Here is a 15,594-nt window from a genome sequence, read left to right as displayed (position 1 = left end):
GATGCAAGAAGACAAGAACTGACAGTTCAGGGAGTGAGTATTCTGCAAATAAAAGTCCAAAAATGTTACGATACCAAGGAAGTGACAGAAGAGTAAACATAGGCCAATACAGTTCATCAGAAGGAGACACAGGATGAGCACAACTGTTTAAGGAAAAGTTAATTTAAAATAGGAGTGAATAAATATCAGCAGAGTACATGTATTCCAGCTACAAATCCAAGAAGATGCAAATTCTAGCAACTTCATATGGTACACAGTTTATGGAATTTTTCTGTGTAGTTGCATCTTCACTGGGGAAAACCTCATCATCATAATCAACCCTCTTTTTCCCTTCTAAATGGGGTCTGAGTGTCATGTCAATCCATTGCCATCTCTCTTTATTCAGTGCCACTCTCCTGACTTCTTTGACACCCATGCCTGACTGTCGCAGGTTGCAGTCTATCCACCTCTTTGCCGGACACCCTTGTTTCCTTTTGCCTTCTTCTTGTCTGTCCCAAATCTTCTTCACCAGATTGTCTTCTGCTTTTCTGCACGTGTGATTGGGAGTAAATATGGCTGGCTCCAGGTGATTCAATAGTGGGGAAAAAACTTTCCATAGTAAATACCAAGACTTTTTTTTTTTTTTTTTTTTTTTTAAGACTTTTACACTATGGGTGGTTCAATGCATTCTACTGAATAAAGACTCTGCCTTAGATGGGTCTTTCTTGTAATTATTTTACTAAATGGTTTGTCCTTTTGACCCTTTGATTTAGTTATATGGGATATTCAGCAGCCATTCTAATGTTAATGTTCATCAGACCAAGCATTCCATTTATGCTGTACTGATAAACTCAGAAAAAGGGTGAAAACAGCATGTGAGCAGCTAGTGGTGGTGGGTTTTATTGGCCTGAATGCACCAGTAATGTTTTAAAAAAGTAAAAAGCCATGTAGCTGCAACACCGTTATGTCCATAAGGGGTCATTTCCATATATTCCATGGGTCACCACCACTGGAGATTTTGTGTTACATATTAAAAACATTTGCTTGGCTAGGTCTTTCTTGTCATTTTCACTAAACGGTTTGCTAGGAAGACATTTTTTAAATTTGTTTAGATTCTCAGGAAACAATTTAAAGTGAATTATGATAAAAATGTTGGTCTTATTAACCAGGTTAAACAAACCTTTTAAGAGAACACTAAATTCAGTCAAACAGAGTTTTTAGGAAAATGTATATTTTTGGGCAGAACAAGAAGGGAAAATTTTGGTTATATGACTCATGCTAAAGAATATCTCAGTATAACAAGATTCTGTAGATTCTTTACTCAAATGAATGACAAGGTAGGTAATGAAAGGATAGAAAAGAAATTCTAGATTCTATACCAATCTCTGTACAGAAATATTGGTTTTACACTAAAGCATATTGATAACAGTAAATGTCAAGCTATTTAAGCAATAACCGACGACGTGGTGTGATATATTGAAGATTTACCCAAAGTTGGTGTGGTTTAATCATGAGGGCGAAGCCCGAGTGATTAAACAAAGGCAACCATGGGTAAATCTTCAATATACTACAACCACGGAGTCTGTTATTGCTATTATACAATGACATTATTTAAGAAAAAAAATACTTTTCTTAAATAATGTCTTTGTATAATGGTGGATTGTTGTTCTTCCGCTGGTTGTGGTATACTGCTTCTGCATTTTGCTATACTGCGCATGCGTTTGGGACTTGCATTCCCACGCATACCCAGTACATCAAGGCTTTAAAACAGAAGCAAGAGAGAAAAGAAAGTCTCCGTTTCCTCTCCTTTTTTTTTTTATTGTAAAAAAAAAAAAAAAAAAAAAGGTTTGGGGGCAGTTTATACCAACGGAAAAAAGTCCAGACAACAAGACCTTTCTCCGTTGGTATACTGTGGGATTTGCAATGGGCACACTGGTTGGGCTGGCCAATCAGTGTGCATGTTTTAGAAGATTAATAGGGAGGAATTGTGTAAGTGTTTTAGCCAGCAACAAACCCCCAAAGCCTGACTCACTACCTCCCTGACAAATTTTGTAAGAAGTTTTCATTCTCAGTAGTTCCTCATTTCAAGGATTTGATTCATTATTTAATAGGATCAGATGCTATTGTGGACTCAAATTTTAGCAAAATAGTTATGCCATTAAAAACTGAAAAGATACACAGTTCATCAGAATGTGTTGCCCAGTAGCCTTAATGTTGACTACAATATTTGTGTAAAAGCAGTTAACAATTACAGTCTCCCTTTTCTTACTCATGATCTAGCCCACACAATATAAGTTTATCTCAGTTGGGAAAATGGCTATGCAAATCAGATTTTATAATCCACTGTAGTTTATCAGGCAAACATGCAGCTTCTTAAAGATGTCCCAGCGTAATAATCACTAGATATACCTAAGCCATTTGATATGGTTGATAGACAATTTTTGTTTCTGTTACTAGAGAAACTGAACTGTAATGTCAGTGGTGCAACAGATAGTAGACTCACCACTGGCTCAGGAGGCTGTGGGTTCTAGTCCTACAGCAGATAGTTGGATTGCTGGAAGAAGGGGGTGCTGCATTTCTGTAACAACCTTCAGATGAGGTATTAAACTAAGGTCCCATCTTCTTAAGTTAGTGGCAGCTCACTTAGTTGTAAAAGATCCCACTGCACCTATTGAAAAGAGAAAAATCTTCATTTGTATATTACACATATAAATGTATTTATAATAGAAAAAGACAAATCAGACATTATTAGAAACATTATACAAGAAAAATAATCAATAAACAGTACAACAGTGAAACTGCATTACCCCATCCATTTTGTCAAAGCTATTTCCATAATTTCTTTTAAAATAAGTTCACGATCCCACAAAGTATTATATAACAATCACATCTTGCCACCATAAAAATACATAGCACAGCCAAGGTAGCAAACACCTAACAGCACAAAGTCTTAGATATGATTTATTTTCTTTTTTCCGACAGGATTTCATTATACAAAATAACAAAAACGTATTATCTTATATATTTTGAGTATTTTAAACAAACTTGGAGAACTATTTGAAAGAAAAATCTAATTTTATGGCTTTTCTTTGATTTTTTCCTGTCAGAAGTTTTATTGACTGTTGTGACAGACACTCATAAGTAAACTCTCAAGATAACTCCGAGGAAAAGGACCTACAGTCTGTAATGGGCAGTATCTAGGAGCTTTTTATTACATTTTATAAACTTGAGATCAAAATGGACAATATAAAAAAAGATTCCAAGAAACAAACAGAAATGTTAAAAGAAATTATAAAACAACAATCTGTTCAGATCTCAAGAATAGAAAACACATTAAATGACCTGGATAGCAGAATGGCAGAGAGTGAGAATCACACATAATTCCTGTTAAAACAAAATACTTTGCTTGTGGAAAAACTAGAGGACCTAGACAATAGATCTAGAAGAAATAATAATAAGATATATGAAATACCAGAAAAGGAAGGAGGAGACAGTATATTACAGTTTTTGACTGACTGGATGCCTAACATTCTAAATGTACCAGAAGCTCTCTCCTTTGGTATTGAGATAAATCTCTTTTGATCACTACTTTGAAGAAAAATCCTCCAGTCCCCAGATCGGTTGTAAAATTTCTCTCCAGCCAAGATAAGGACCTGGTACTGAAGACTGCTTGGGCTAATTCTGGGATAAAAATAAATAACAGCACTAGCAGGTCTGACAATGACTATACTACATCTGTTATGACCAAAATGTATTCCAATCATAAAATACTTAATGAAGCTAAACATTAAGTTAAACTAATTTTCCATCCAGAATTAGAAACTTTTACCAGGAGGTTGGAAAACTGTTACTTCTATAGAAAATGCAATGGACTTTTCTCAGAAAAAGAAACATTTTGATCAATCAGAAAATATGGACTGGACTCTTCTCATCTTAAAGAGACAAGCAACAAGAAACGGTTGGTGTTTGACAAAATTAGTAAACAATGAAAGAAAAGTAATGTGCTCATTTTCTGTTGGCCTAAATAGTTTTTTTTTTTACAGGTATTCAATTTTGTCATCTATTACAGTTCATCATCAAATACAATGTAAAACAAACAAAAATTATATTTTATCATAATACCTTTCCTGTTGTATCTGAAATAGTATATATATGTTATTATTACTATTACTTACAAGTCCCTTTATTTTATTTCAATTTTCTCTAACATTATTTTCAAACATAGTGTGTATGTCATGGGGGTGTGTATTGACAGTATCTGAGATAGTGTGTATATATAATAATATTAATGTTACTTATAAGTCTCTCTATTATTTTATTTAAATCCTCTGAAACAGGCTAGTGTTTATGTGGGGGGTTATATTAACATGTTTAACTATAACTAATCCACTTAATTTATGTATACTTTCTATGCATAATTTCAAGTAATCTGTTTTTTTTTTTTTTTTTTTTTTTTGGTTATTCTATCTGGTGAATGTGGTTGTATATGATTTGCTTTATGTATCTGCAGTAGGTTTGTGTTGAGTGGTTTTGGCTACATGAAAATCATTTATATACATTACTTCATTTTCTTTCAATATGTTTAATTTGTGCGGTGTTTGTTCATTACCTGGGCTCTTATTCAAAGAATTAGAGACTGACTTTTTTTTTTTTTTTTTATACAGTAACTGCTTCCTTCCGGTCCCTTTTCCTGCCTAGTGTTAGTTAAATGTATTTAGAATGTTTTTTTTTTTCACATACTTCAAGCTGTTTTCTATCTTATAACAGTGTATATTCTATTTTCAAGGTGCCAGTGCTGCAGGAAATGCATTTTGAACTTTAACCCTCATTTACAGGAAGTGAACTTTTAAAATGTTAAAACGAGCATCAGAAACACAAAAATAGAAGATTTAAAATGAATCTAATTAATTTTAAAACATATCCATGTAGTTTTTATGCTCATCTTTAAAAAAGTGGAGTAATAAAAAGAAGAAAATGACAGAAAAATAAAGTGGGAAGAAAAAAGAAGATATCTGAAGGCATAAAGACACCTGGTACTAATCTCTGTTTAGTGACATCTTGTCTTCACCCTAATTATAGTTCAGTGAAAGTTGTATCCTTTATATAGGTACAGTGTAAATATAATATTCTTATGCAGCAGATCATCACAGTACAGAGAAATATGGAATTTTCTGTGATGAAAATGCTTGTTTAAAACAATATTACTGATTTTAATGTGTCATCAAAGAAATTGAAAAAACTAACATAACTTTAATAATAATTAATTAGATAGTCACTGCTATGCAGAATAATTCTGCCTCTACAGTTTATCTGCTTCTGTAACATGCTACCTGTTGTGTTGTACATACACATATTTGCACACTGTCAGACTAGAGTTTTGATTATTCAGTCTAAAGATTTCAGGGCTTGGCATTGTGAGTCCTGATATTCTAAAAGGTTTACTTTCCTTAACTGATGCATTATTGTCACTGCCCTAATATATTGTTTCATATCTATATTTCAGTTATGCTAGTACAAACCATTAACTTCTTTGCTAACTATGTATTATATTTCTGACATTTTATAACTCTTGCATTGTTCAAGGCCTACCTGGTATTTTCTACCTGGGCTCCCTTGGAATAGAGTCTTCACAAGAATAGATAGTTTCAATAAATAAGCTCTAATGCATAAAATAACTGATCTGCTTCTTGCAACAGACAGTGGCACACCTATAGGTTTAATCTCATAAAAAAATATATAAACACACAGACCATGGGTGATCCACAGATAATGTAAGACATAAGATATAATACAAAGAGACTGTTAAGCATCAAAACTGTTGGTGGAATACAGCATACTTACAAATACATAGCATGAATGAAGCTGATAGCATAGTAAAGAGAGAATGACATAACATCTGGTAGTGTATTAAAGATACAGATTACGCATCCATACTTAAGTAAATGATGCTACATTGCAGTTTTATATACACAAGGGCATCCACAAAAAAATACACTCAAACTGAAATACACAATTACTCAGACCACGCTTGTCTATTCATAAGTAAGGGGTCTTCAGATGTATTTACACAAGGTATAACCAACTGCCTATAGAAAATGAATACCCTCATAACCTTTTGGTATTACTTAAGGATACAGTTGTCACAATGCTTTCCTTGAAATGCAGTTGTGAAATCTAACACGTGATGTGATGCCCAAAAGAGCTGTGCAATGCAACAAAACTGTAAGGTTAAATACAGGGAAACTCTTCATTACTAAAATGCAAATGAAAACACACATGCAGGAAGCATGGTTCACACCTCTGCACACTGGTTGCTATATAATTGTTTTTATATAAAATGATTTTTACAGACATTTGACTGGAAACTATTAACAGTGATTATAAACTTCCTGTGAGAGTGATTATAAACTTCCTGTGAGAGAAATGTATTTATTTGACTTCTAATTAGACATTAATTTGCTTATAACACTATTTATATACATTACTGTACTTGTAATTTAATATAAGCAGACTTCTGTGCTATAAGAAACAGTTTATAGGTGAATATGCTTAAAGCACCTCAATCTGGTCAACATCTGTTACCTTAATTACTCAGAGGTAATAATATTAATGAGCAGATTTAACTCTTCGAAATGTTCTGCATTTGTTAGTGAAATATGTAATTTTATTTTATACTAAACTGACTTTTAAATCATTTCAAGCATTTTTCATCTTCCATTGGTATGATGAATACAAAAACGTGATCCCCACATTTCAGAATATGGCAATGAAAAGTATTATAAGCAAATTTGTAAGTACAAGATACTTAAAATGTAATCATAAAATAATGCTTCCTGTATAAAAGTTAGATATTAAATGTATATTCCAAGTACTACAGGCATTGATAGTAACATACATACATTCATAATACAAACAAACATTCACTTAAAAACACTCATTTGTATATTTACTCTCATGCAAAGATACGTAGAACATATTCACTCTCTTAACCTTTATATATATATATATATATATATATATATATATATATATATATATATATATCAAGCATTACTCATAATTTACACATACACACAGTTATATGTATGCACATCCATGTAAATATATTATGCATATATAAGCACATACAATATGCACAATTATGTAATTTAAAGTTGTAGCACCTTTTAATTATACTGCCATATTCTGACTATTACTTTCACCTTTTCATGCAAGTTATTAAATGAGTTTTAAAAGTGTTATGATACGTGATCTTGATATGTATTGGTGTTATGATGTCAGTAATAGCTCCTCTCACCCCCAAAAGGGCCTATAACCATACCAGAAGAATGTAGAGTCCCTGAAATCACAGACACTCAGGTTAAAACAGCCCACTCCAAAGCCAAAAAATCAGCATCAATGGGACCGGACGGTGTCCCAGGCTGCATCTTACATGAGCTCAAAGGCAAACTAACCCCTCATCTAAACACACTGTTCAAACTCAGCCTCTCCACAGGCTACATACCCATAGAGTGGCGCACAGCAACGGTTATTCTGCTCCACAAAGGCGGAGCCATAACAGACCCTGAGAACTAGCCTGACTAGCGTGGTCTACAAGGCTATGGAGCACATCATCATGGAACTCATTAACAGAGACATTGGGAACCTCCAAACACTGGACCCTACCCAGTTTGGCTTTGTTAAGGGCAGATCATGCCTCCTAAACCTGGTGGACTTCTTTGAGACAGTTACCAAGGCTATAGACGAGGGAAAGGTGGTACACACAGCCTACCTAGACCTCACTAAGGCCTTCAACACCATTCACCATTCTGGTATTATTGGCAAGCTCACCAGCCTGAACATAAACCCCTACGTCACAACATGGATTGCCAACTGGCTCATGGACAGAACCCACATGGTGAGAGTTGCAGGAGCTAGGTCCATCTCTAAACGGGTTACAAGTGGTGTTCCCCAGGGCTCAGTCCTAGGACCCCCTCCTGTTAGGCATATACTTCTCAGAGGTACAGGCAAGCACAGGAGGACTGTGGCTGACCAAGTTCACAGATGACTGCAAACTAGGGGATATAATTGACTCTCCGGCTGACACAGACATCCTCCAAAAGGGTCTCACTGAGACGGATACCTGGTGTCAAAATCATGGCCTCAAGCTAAATGCCAAAAAGTGCATAGTTATCCCCTTTGGAAAAAACAAGGTACCCACAAACTACCACATAGGTGGTAGTCCCTTAAATACGGAAGACATAATAAGGGATCTGGGGACCCAAGTAGATAGTAATCTCACCTTTGATAATCACATTGCCAAAGTGGTTATAAAATCTTTCTATGTGGCCCACCTAATAACAAAATGGTTCACATCCAGATCAAAAGAGGTCATTGTGCCCCTGTACTCATCAGTCATCAGACCCATCTTAGAGTACAATGCCCCATTTGGGATGTACCTTACAAGACACCTGCAACAGCTGGAAAGACCACAGAAGTACCTCACCAAGAGCATCAATGGCCTCAAACAGATGCCCTATGCAGCTCGACTGAAGAAACTCCAGTTGTACTCGGTTGCATACCGCCTACTCAGGGGTGATCTCTGCCTGACATACAAGGCCATGTCCAACCCAGAACTGATGGACATGCTCCACCTAAAGAAAACCTTATCCCCTCGAGCCACATGCTCCAGGGATCTATACCTCACCACAACAATAAATAGGATGTGCTGGAGGGATAGATTCCTGTCCCAGAGACTTTCCATGGTTTGGAACAAGATCCCAGTCTCCATTAGGCAGAGCTCCTTGCTAACACTCTTCAAAATAAACCTTGACGAGTGGATGGGAAACAGAATGTTTACCTCGGGGTTCACTTTAGTGGCTCTGCTGGACAGTGGCACAGGGAACTAATCTAAGGGGATGGTGAAAGCCAACACATTCTGGCTAGGCTTATAAATGCCTTCGGGCAGATAGCCTAGTACCCACCTATGAACCTATTATCAGTTTTATTTCCTCCATATAAATACTAGGCTATTTTTAGTCTTTTCTATAGTAGGATTAATTAGAAGAAATCACTGTATAAAATGTCTTTATCAAATAGAGAAATTTGAAATTAACTATTTATAGGATATTTTTCATATATCCAGAAATACATTATATCATTCTTTATTATTAAAATTCCCAACTGTATGTATTTCCATGATCTTAAATATTAGTACTTCTCAAATTAATACTTTATTTTGTTTGTTTCCTTTTAACATGACTTGAGTGTGCTCTAAATAGTTATAATTAACAATATTGTTTTAAATTAAGAAGTAGTAACTTGGTGATATTGGGATGGTTTGGTTAAGGTGTGATTTGTATGATTACATCATCAAATCAGGGAATTTTTTTCCATGATGGGAGGTTTGAATGTATACAAGTATGAAATTTTACTTTTTTTTGTATCTGTCCATAACAACAATCATTATTAGTACTTGGTTATTATATTTTAAGCTAAATCATCTTAAATCAGTGCATTTACATGTTCTTATGAATGTCGACATATAATTTCTGTCAGTAAATATTAATGGACTTAATAATCTATTGAAGAGTAGTAGCTTAAACAAATATTTAAAACTACATACAGCTCACATAATTTTCTTACAAGAAAAGCATTTATCTGAAGATGTAGTTAGATTAACATTAAAAAAATATTCACTCTTATTATTTCCCATTTTAATCAGTTTGAGAAACATTTTTATTCTTTAGAGAAATTCATTACCTATGCCTAAAACATTAAATACATATTCAGATAAAAATGGCATGTTCTATTTAGCAGTGGTAGAAATTGGCAAAAAATCTTATACTTTTGTGAATTCTTACTGGATGTCTGAAATTGGAGTCAAAGTTGCTAAGAAATATTTGGCTATTACATCCTTATATACAAAAGGTGAATTGATTATTGCAGATTTTAACTGTAGTCTTTCTAGTGTGGCACAACTACTGACAAGGTTCCTAAGCTATCCTCAGTAGCTAAACACTTATTTTATTAATTCATTTATTAATCATTTTATTAATTCTCAACATTTGAGAGATGCCTATGATAGTAAATCAACTAACTCTCTTAACTTTACTCATTATTCTTATAGATTTGACACCCAGGGAAACATAACGTTTTTACTTCTAGCAGTTTATTCACTAAAATTGTAGATGTATTGATAATTTCATGTCTTTTACCTGACCACAATGCTATTACATTTACATCAATGTTAAAGCCAGGTAATTTGATTTACTGTCAGAGAATCCCTGCTTGTATAGTAAAATTAAAATACTATAAGGAATGGTGTCTAAAAGAAATAAATCAGTACATTGAAATTAATAATAGTGGAGAAGTTTCAGAAGTAATTATCTGGGATTATTTAAAATCTTATCTATATGGAAGAATTAAAATTTGGTACATATGTAAAAAAAGAGTGGGATAAGGAGTTGATCTCTTTGCAGTCTAATGTAGATAAATTGAAATCCGATTTTAAACCTTATGACATATCAGCAAATACTGAGTTGACAATATTAAATCAGGAATATCCTGATGTACTTCACCATATAATATCAATAAATCTGGAAAAATTAAAATTACAAACTTACTCAATAAACCCAAAAAGGTTACACAGGTTTAGATCTAAGAAAAAAATAAAATACTAATCATATAATAATTAAAAAAATGTGATAAAATAAAAAGTGACTGATTTAAAAGATGCACTACAATGCTTTAGGAGATATTAATAACAAAGAGACAGACATAGAAATCAGCAACGTAACCAGTGACATTTTGAAAGAGAATATAAGGTTTAAATTAACCAAAGAACAACAATCCAATATTGGTAAGTATTTCTCTTTAAAGAGTTAAAAGATCAAATTAGTCATCTTAAACCAAATAAAACCCCTGGTGTTGCTGGTACAATCCCAGAATTATACAAATTATTCCCAGAGAATATTTTAAATATCCTATTAAAAGTTTTTGAACAAGTTAAACGTATGTCAACACCCCCCAGAAACATTCCCTGACATCTCCTATCTTGAAACCAAATAACTTATTTTGTTCTTACTATTCCTATTTCACTATTAAATGTCGATTATAAAATATTTCTGTATTCTTGCAAAAAGATTGAACCGTATTATACCAGGATTAATAAATGATCATATTGGTTTTATAGTAAATAGAAAAGTTCAGGGTAACATAGATAGGTTTAATACTTTAATAGTTATGTCTAATAAAAACAAAAAGAACTAACTATAATAACTCTAGATTTAAATAAGGCTTTTGATTCTATTAGTTGGAATTATTTGTTCAAAGCACTTAAACAATATGAATTTTCCCTAGATTTTATAAATCTTATAACTATTCTATACAGCAATTCAGTCTCTTTTATTAAAAGTGGCATTTTCCTTTCCAGCTATTTCAAAACATTAAATGGTGCAAAAACAGGATTGTCCCTTATCACCTCTATTATTTGCTCTAGCAATTGAACCTTTCACAAACTTTATTAGATCTAATAGCAAAATTCAGGGATTCTCGATAGATGAAAGCTACTTCTGTAAAATTCAGTTATTTTCAGATGACATTTTAATATCAAGTAGTAATGTTGAAGCTTCAATAGAAAATTTAACTAAGTCTACTACTTTGAAAGTGTTAGGTTTAATATTTAACCCTGCTAAAACAGAAACTTTACTTATTAACAAAAATATTAATAATTATTTAAGAAACTATAAGAATTTTATTTAGGACAATTTTCAAATTAATTGTCTTAGAATTATAATTAAATATACTGTAAAATACTCAGTAGCAGTAAATTATAGTAATAGACACTGTTACTAAAATTATTAATTGAAACTATTTTTTTTAAAGGGAAGATACTTACTTTAATAAAAATGATAACCCTACCAAAATACTTTTCTATCTACAATCACTAATTATTCTTCCTCCTAAAAAAAATATTTAATAAATTAAACTGTACTCTTTTTAATTTTCTCTGATTCCCTAATAAACCAAGAATATCCTTTGACTGGCGTGCTAAAAGTTGGCAAGAAGGTAGATTAAGTTTTCCAGATGTTGAATTATATACCAAATCCATAAATCTCAATGTAATATCTCTATGGTTGAATTCATCTTACCAATCCACTTGGAAATCCATTCATGAAAGATTAATAAATAACAGCTATGTTGTAGAATCTTTCTCTAAATTTGGAATTAATACATTTTACTTTATCTTGAAAGACTATTGTGAAAAAAAATATTCCTCTCACTTCACTGATTACATCCTTATAAATGTTAAAAGATTCATGAATTCTAATTATATAGTTAGAGATTTATTGTTTTATTGTTCCCTATATCAAATACTGCTGGTTGTTTGGGAACTTTTATATTAACAAAATGCTAGCCCTTAGAGATGCAAATTTAATCTTTTGCCATCAACTCTTAATCAGAAATAAATCACATAATAGATATTATCTTCTTGCAAGACATTGTTTAGAAAATAATAATTGGTTGACTATACAATCTTGTAAAAAATATATTCATGATAAAATCAAAATCTCCATGGTTTTTCAAATAAAACATATTCCAAAGATACTTGAGGGTTTTTCAGAATCAATAGTAACTCAAATAAGAATGAATCATATAAATCAATAATTTATAAAATAAGAAAAGAGTATGTTTTCACAAATTCATTATTTTGGAATTACTCAGCTAAGATGAATGAAAAGGCCTATTCTGATGTAGATAAATGATAATTCTTAAATCTGCTAGAAAATCTACTTCTCCCTATTAGAAAATGTATACATGGAAATTTCTTCACAAAGCTTTTTTAACTCAACATAGTGGCTTTAATATATAACTATGGGAAAATTAATTGTTGGAGGTGTAATGAAATCTCTATCACAGATTAGCTTCATATGATATTGAATTGTAAACTAGTAACTGCTTTTTGGGTTGAATTTAGAAATGTTGCCCAAGCTTTGTGGACAGATAATTGTATCATAGTTCCGGATTCTGTTCCTAGGGTCCAGGTGCCTGTCCTTTCCATTTTAGCAATAGCAAGAAAAATAGTTAAAAAGAATTCACTGAATTAATTAATTTAACAAAAGATGTCTGTAAAAAAATAACTGTCAACTGCTAAAATGAGAATGTCGAATATTACTCAACAGTTTAGATTTTGGTCAGAATTAAGTGATTTACTTGATAAATTTTAATGAGTTAGTTTTCTGTGTTTGATTTTGTTCTGGACATATATAAATAGTTATATTTTTGTTCTATTTATCTTTAAATCAGTTTGTACAATCTTTGTTTTAAAATTTAAAAAGTTGTTTAAAAAATAGCACTAACTATAATATGATCATTAAAATCTTGACATAACTTTAATGAGGAAGAGTGATACTTATGCATTAAAGGTAATAAACATAATGGCCTTAAGATGCATCATAATATAGTATATAGTTTTCTCCAAAAATCTTTTACTTTTGGACATAAAACAAGAGTGTGATCTATTGCTTCTTCAACAGGAAATACAGCACATAACCTCTGAGAATGGATTGTATACTTCATACGACCTTTCACGGGTAATTTACCTAAAAAAAATACCCTTAAAAAATCTTGGATGTCAAATACAGACATAAATCTTAGTCATCTCCCCAAAGACTTGATGTTCACCTGATGTTTCCATAGATATTCATAATAACAAGTATGCATGACAGATTCATACTATAATTTTCTCACTAAGAGATCTAAAGTTAAAAGCAATTTCCAACAAACCATCTTATCCCCATATTCTGGGAAAATATAATCACTACTTAATTTTCTTTTATGTACAATAACACCATCTCACCAAGACTGATGTTTTTTTTCAAAAGACATTACCTACAAAATCAGTATCCTTATGCCTCACTTTATACAAAATACAGTATAAATCCAAAGAATGTAAATAAACTGTTGGATTTGATCCATCATCTTCCAGAGAATAATAAAAAACATTATATTTTACTGGATTTAAAATGCTACCCAAAATAAAGATATTTCGAAATAACTTTTTCCTTTAATTTAGGAAATCGAACTACAACACCTTAATAACTCAATTTACTTAAAACAAAGGAGTATAGAATATAAATATTTATCCTAAATAATTATCTACAAACTTTCCACTTATTCAAAGTAGCAGAAACAGTCAGAAGAAAATTACTCCAACAAAGTACGTAATGACATTCCCTCACAAATAAAATACTCAAGATGCAAATAGTATCTGTGGATATAGAATACAAATGGCTACTAGAAAAGCAGCAAATGTTTGTTCCACAGCTCAGTGTTAACCACTAACCAAGAAATAGAACAACCATGCCAAGTTGTAACAGCTGAAAGTGCTTAATCATAATAATATGCATTTCTTCTTGGATTATCCTGATGCATTTCATCTTGTTAGCATGATTGTTCTACAGATGATTACCTTACTACATAAACACACTAGATCCCAAAACACAACAGAAACCCAAGAGAAAGAATTTAACAAAAGAGTAAGTTGTTGTGTTATTCGGCTTATCTCGGTTAGGGGTTGCCACAGTGGAACTCCGGTCTGCTAATGTTTGGTAGAGGATTTTTACATGCCGAGTTACCAGCCCTGACGCACAACCTTCAATGAAGGCACACCCATTCATGCACGCCTCCACACAGAAGACGCTCTGAGAATCGAAAGCGACAACGTCTTGCTGTGAGGTGACAACGCTACTGCAGCACCACTACTGCGGGTTAACAAAAGAGTAAAGTTATCTGCATAATTTATACAAATAGGAAGATAAACATTCACAATCTCCAGTCTAGCCAAATCATAAGATACATTAACAAGTCTCTAAAATGGTAGATACAGTTAAAGCAAAGAGAAAAAACACTTTAAGGCAACCCCGCTTAACACCTTGGGAAATGAAAATATCTTTTCAAAAAACATTAACAACTGGCTGGATCCATGAATGTAAAAAGATTCTCTGCATATTAAGGCTAGAATTATATACTTGAAGAACAGACCATAAGGCATCGTGAGACAACGTATCAAAGGCCTCACAGATATCACAAGTCAAAACAGCAGTGTTTTTATTACAATGTATGGCACTATGTATAACTTCCGTAATCAGTAATAAAATATCCTGAGTATACCATATACACCAACATACAATTTCTGTAATAAAACTTTATACAACTTATAAATAATCTTACTAAATATTTTATAATTTGTATTGATAAAGTTAATGGTCTGGAGTTTAACAACTTTTTATCTCCTTGCTTAAAAATAAAATGAGCAATACTCTTGCAGATATCCTTATTCAAACTAGGGCTTGATAGCCTTTCATTCAATACAAACAAAAGAAATGATTTTCGAGACACATCCATGTATCTGTAATATGAGTAAGGATTACTGTCAGAACCAGAAGCATCCTTATTTACTAGCTGTAAAACAAAATAAAACTCTGCTAAAGTAATGACATTTGCAGGAATTCAATAAACCCTACATGGTTATTTTCTACAGTGTGAACATCCCACTGTAACATGCCCATGGCAACAGTGAGTTTTGGATTCAGTAAGCCCCATGTAGAGGCGAGCACCCCGATGCAAACAAGG

General features: G+C 32.6%; 1 protein-coding gene across 1 annotated transcript in view; it reads left to right on the top strand.

Moving 5' to 3' along the window:
• Nucleotides 1-15,594, top strand: part of LOC122789724 (amine oxidase [flavin-containing]-like) — a 1,342,089-nt gene that overhangs the window by 1,251,525 nt on the left and 74,970 nt on the right. The window lies entirely within an intron of this gene.

The sequence above is a fragment of the Protopterus annectens genome, chromosome 15.part0, assembly GCF_019279795.1.
Source record: "Protopterus annectens isolate FY-2018-M chromosome 15.part0, PAN1.0, whole genome shotgun sequence".
NCBI classification, from domain to species: Eukaryota; Metazoa; Chordata; order Ceratodontiformes; family Protopteridae; genus Protopterus; species Protopterus annectens.
Note: the sequence above shows the minus strand (reverse complement) of the source record. Positions and strands in the feature narration are given on the sequence as shown.